The following is a 6,000-nucleotide window of genomic DNA, read 5'->3' as shown; positions in this document are numbered from 1 at the left end:
GGTACTCAGGGGTCTGCGATGGAAAACATGCTTCTGTTATCTGGACGTTGATGATGATAATGATTAGTATTTTAATGGCGCAGCAGCAACGGAGGCTATAATGCGCCAAAACATTGTTAAAAATGTCACTAGTTAAAAATGGAATGATAAGGTTAAAACCAGTACATGATACAAATTAGCTCAAGTACTGTGTTTTCAGAAAAATACATTGGTGATGTTATGATTATTTAAGAGTAAACACGATGACTAATAAAAGATGAGTGTATACGTGTAAGACTACAGAAGGCTAATAACGCCAACGTCTCTCAGGAAATCAAAGACGCTTCTAAAAGGGACGAGAGCCTCGTCACCAAGCAATAGGGCTGGGTGAAGAGGTAAGAAGTATTTATAAAATACATTGAAGTGATGTTTGCGATGGATTTCATGATGTGTGCATGCGATGAGTATGTGTACAACAGACAGGAGCTGACCACAGTGCGCACACTGAGGTGGCTCCTCTCCCCGAAGTAAGAACCCGTGTGTAAGGTACGTACGGCCTATACGTAACCTTGCTCGTAAAGTACACAACAGGCGGTTTTCCAGCCGGTCTCCTGTATCCTGAATTTGAGGTTTAATTAAGTGGAGCTTGTTATTTGTTTGTGTGTTCCAAAATGATTGCCACATTCTGTGCAGTGATTTCTTGAGTGTCAATCTCATGTCTTGTACGGACATATCAAAAGGTGTGATGTTATTTTGGAGAGCAGCTGCAGCTGCTTGATCTGCCAACTCATTTCCTTTGATGCCTACATGGCTGGGCACCCAGCATAGGATGAGAGAGTAGCCCCTTGTTTTTATCGAACTGGCTAAGGATCTTGCTCGCTGCACAAGAAAGTTTTTTGTTATGTGCTGATTACAGATTGCATTAATGGAGCTCAAGGAGTCTGTATATACAACCGAAGACTTTATGGAATTTTGAAGGATGTAGTTGAGCGCCAAGATGATGGCGTAAACCTCGGCAGTGAAAATTGATGCAGAGGTTTTTATACCATGACACCTTGTGTGCGTGCCACAAATCATGGCACAACTCACTCCTGCACTGGACTTGGACCCATCTGTGTAAATCTCAGTATGGTTATCAAAACTGTCTTTCAAGTGTGCAAACTCTTCTTGGAGTACTGATGAAGCAGTGTCTTGTTTCTTGTATTTTGCCAAGGAAGTGTCATATCTTGGAGGTGGTTCCCAGGGTGGGATCTTCCTGCTACACTCTACAACTTGAAACCATGACAATCAAACTCTGATGCAATTCGTAAAGAGAATGGAGGGACAACAGAGGGCTTGTTAATAAACAGCTGTTTAAAACGTGCGTGCTTGACGCAAGTTGAGGCAGGATTTTGGAGTAGGCTACGTATTCTAAGTGCGTACGACGTACCGAGGTAAGAACGCCGTCTTTGCAAGGAGCATTCCTTCGATTCAACATACAGACTCTGTACTGGGGACGTTCGGAAGGCGCCAAGCACAAGCCTGAGCCCCTGGTGATGGACAGGGTCCAGGGCTTTCAACACCGACTCGCGAGCAGAGCCGTAGACAAAGGACCCATAATCAAGTTTTGAGCGAATACATGCAGTATACACTTGGTGCAGTGTTTCCTGGTCTGCACCCCCAGATCTGTGAGAAATGATTTTTAGAATGTTTAGTGACTTGACACACTTTATCTTTAGGTTTTGGACATGAGCCTTGAAGGTCAGCTTTGAATCAAAAGTGATGCCAAGAAATTTGGCTTCTGGTTGAACAAGGATATCTTGTCGGTTAAGCTGGAGTGTAGGTGGTGAAAACAGTCCTCTAATCCTAGAGAAATGGACACACACAGTTTTCTCAGCTGAAAATTTAAATCCATTTGATGAAGACCACTTGGCCATATTGTTGATGGCCACCTGCATCTGTCGTTCGCATATTGACAGGTTCGTGGAGCAACAAGATATTTGAATGTCATCCACGTACAAGGAGAAAGATATGTAGGGTGGGATGACATTAGTCACTGAGTTGATTTTCACAATAAATAAGACAACACTGAGAACGGATCCCTGCGGGACACCATTCTCTTGTACGAAGGGGCGGGATAGAGTGGTTCCCAGTCGCACTCTGAAGGATCTGTGCTGGAGGAAGTTTGAAATGCATTTAAGGAGTCTGCCCTTCACGCCAAAAGAGTAAAGATCCTGCAGAATACCGTGTCGCCACGCGGTGTCATACGCTTTCTCTAAATCAAAGAAAACGGATAAGCAATGTTGTCTTCTGACGAAGGCTTCACGGATAGTGGTTTCTAGCCGAACAAGGTGATCCATAGTGGAGCACCCCATTCGAAAACCACATTGAAATTCAGAAAGGCAGTTATTTTGTTCCAGATGATGAACCAGCCGGTTATTGACCATTCGCTCAAACGTCTTCCCAATACAACTCGTAAGGGCGATAGGTCTGTAACTGGCTGGATTGGATGCTTCCTTTTTTGGCTTGAGAAGGGGAATGACAGTCGCAGTCTTCCATAATAATGGTAGTGTTCCCTCTGCCCAAATGCGGTTAAAGAAAAGGAGCAACATTTTTTTAGAGTCATCAGACAGGTGGCACAGCATGGAATAGGTTACTCTGTCTGGGCCCGGGGCAGTGGCTTTAGCAGCGAATAGAGATCGCTGAAGCTCCACCATCGTGAACGGCTGATTGTATACGTACTCATCGCCACCACTCATTGGAATTTTTCGTTTCTCAGCGTTTGTTTTTACTCTAAGAAATTCGGGACTGTAATGGGATGAATCAGAGATGCGTTCAAAATGTTGTCCGAGCGCATCCGCCTGTTCTTGTTGGCTTCCGCACACCTGCCCATTTACTTCTAAAAGAGGGATTGTATAACTGCGGTGTTCTCCTCTGATTTTGCCAAGTCTGTCCCACACCACTTTGGATGGGGTACTGTGAGATAGGGAAGACACGAAGTTGTGCCAAGATGACCGCTTTGCTTGTTTCCGCGTCCATCTGGCCTTGGCTCTCGCCTTTTTAAACAAAAGAAGATTTTGTGATGTGGGGTACCTCCGAAATGTACCCCACGCACGATTTTGAAGTTTACGAGTTTCCTTGCACTCGCTGTTCCACCATGGCTTCGGTCGTTTCGGTAGACGACCGGAAGTCTGGGGGATGGATTGTGTTGCTGCATCGAGGATGACGTTGGTAATTACATTGTTGGCCTCTTCAATCGTCATCCTCTCCACAGGGATTAACGACAGGTCACATTTTTTGGAGAAAGCATTCCAGTCGGCATGTTGGAACTTCCATCTAGGAGGGCATGCTGTTAGACTATTGACTACACACATATATTTCAGGACCACTGGAAAGTGATCACTACCAAGTGGGTTTTCTTCCACGCTCCATTCTAAATCTTGATATAGAGATGGACTGCAAAGAGATAAATCTAAGACCGAGAAAGACTGACTTGAACAGTGGACGTACGTCGGTGCTCCTGTATTTAAAAGACAGATGGAGGTTGATAACAAGACCCTTTCCAACATTTTCCCTCGGCTGTCGCTTCTTGCACTGCCCTAAAGCAGATTGTGGGCATTAAAGTCGCCTAAGAGTATAAATGGAGTTGGAAGTTGGCTGATTAAGTGTTCTATATCCCTCTGTGCAAAACTTCCTGATGGTGGCAAATAGACCGAGCAGATGGTGACAATTCTGTCCAGACACATCTGCACGGCTACGGCTTCCAAATCTGTAACCAAGTGGACCTCTTTGGACGGAACAGTTCCTCGTGTGACGATAGCCACACCGCCAGATGCGCGAGTGGCGTCTATTCGATCTCTTCGAAATAGATTGTGTCTACGAATTGGATTTGGTGTGTGTGTGTTTAAATATGTTTCTTGGAGGCAGAAACATGCTGCATTGTACTTGTCGAAGAGATCGTTAATGTCGTCTAAGTTAGAAAGTAAACCACGGCAGTTCCACTGGAGAAAGTGGTTCATAACGGTCACACTAAAAAGGAGGAAAAGAAAGCGCAGCACTTGGTGAAACCGACTAGAAAAGACTTGTATAATTTAGGGGGGTTGGACCCTTCGCGGGGGTTGTTTCTGTTGTTCATTCCCTTTGAAACCCATTCCTCGTCCTTTTTCTCGTTTTTCCTTCCCTTGTGAAGGAATGCTGGGAAGGCTCGACGATGACCTCTGCGACATGCAGTCGTCATCGTCGACCTCCATACTTTGGGTGTCTTTTTGGGAAGGGGCTTTTACGACCCCGTCCCAAACTGACGGTGTGCCATCGACCTTAGAGGAGACCGTGGACACCTCTTCCTGACCAGTTGGCACGTTGGTCAGGGAGGAGGAACGCGACACTTGCGCATCCTCATGTTTTTTGGGGGGAGTGTGGAGTGGAGGCCCCAGAGTCTGGGTCCCCACGGATACACTGAGCGGTGCCACTCCCCTTTGCACCGACTCAGCGAAACTTTTTCCTTTTTTCCGGAAGTCCAACTGTGCTCTAGCTGCCTTGTAGCTCACATTTTGTTCTGTTTTTATTTTCAAGATTTCCTTTTCGTCCTGGAATTTTGGGCAACTTCTTGAGTAGGCCGGGTGATTGCCGTGGCAGTTAGAACAACAAAAACTGTTTTTGCAAGATTCTGGTGTGTGTTCCTTCCCGTCGCCGGCACACTTTGGGCAGACTAGGTGCCCACGACACACTTGGGAATGGTGCCCAAAACGCTGGCACTTGAAACATCTGCGTGGGTTGGGTATGTAGTGGCGCACAGGGCAGTTTACATAGCCTGCTTTCAACTCGGAGGGAAGACTGTGAAGTTGGAATGAAAGAACAAGATGTCTGGTGGGGATCTCTTTGTTGTCCCTACGAATAACAATCCGCTTTGCGCTCACGACACCCTGATCTCTCAAACCCTCTTCGATCTCCGATTCGGAGCACAAAAGTAGCTCATCACAGGAGATTACCCCCTTTACTGTATTCAAAGTGCGGTGTGCTGTCACTGAGATCGGGATCTCACCAACCAGCCTCATCGACAACAAACCCGAACTCTGCTGACTGGTCTCAACCTCGATCTGGATCTCTCCACTTCTCAACTTTTTGGCCTTGTATGTTTTTCCAATCACCTGTTCAAGAGATTTAGCGACGATGAAGGGAGATACCTAATCAAGTGACTTTGTTTCATCATCAGACTTCATTATCAGGATTTTAGGGTACCATGGTTCTTTGTTTTTCTCAAAGAGATGCATGGCTTGAACCTCGTTGCGGCCCCTCTTTCGAGGCCGATCATGTCTTAAAAGAGGGAATTGATTGGAATCCATGAAAGATGGTTGTACATTCGGTGCAGATGGTGTGCCAGCCACCATCGACCCCAACAAGGGAACATGCTACGCATGCTAGCACTTGCCACTGCACGATACCCAAGTGCAGTTTCTAGGAGATAGAAAGAACTGCCCAAGGTTGACCCTAGCCGCCAAAGAAGGTGAAGGGAAGAAATGGAGAGCGAGAAGGAGAGAAAAGGGAAGGTGATGAAAAGAGAGATGGCAACTAGCTGAATAATCCTGGCCGGGCCTTCCAGGACCACCCGACTATGGGAAGCAGGGGCCAAAGCGGTGTGTTGCTTTACCGGAGGGGCCCCGAAGGGTCCTAAACAACCTCCGGGTCCACTCAACCGCCAGGATCCCCCTTTCCCCAGACACGGGAGAGCCACGCACAGCTATACGTGGGGGTCTCCCTCCTGCGGCGACCCAACCGTTGGTGCAGGGGGGAGGGGGCTACTGCGGCTGCTGCCGGGCGATGGGGGCGCCAAGTTCCCGACGCCGGGGTTATCTGGACGATGTCGTCGTTTTTTTCGGCCACGTTTGAAGGCCACTTGCACCGCCTCGAATCAGTCTTTTCTGCGTTCCACGCGGCCGGCCTGCAACTTAACAAGAAAAAGTGCCACTTCGGCTTTGAAAAAATTAAGATGCTTGGCCACATCGTTTCTGCAAAAGGGATATCACCTGACCGAGAAAAAGCTCA

Source organism: Ornithodoros turicata, chromosome 1 (assembly GCF_037126465.1).
Source record: "Ornithodoros turicata isolate Travis chromosome 1, ASM3712646v1, whole genome shotgun sequence".
NCBI lineage: Eukaryota > Metazoa > Arthropoda > Arachnida > Ixodida > Argasidae > Ornithodoros > Ornithodoros turicata.
This window is presented reverse-complemented; position numbering follows the sequence as displayed.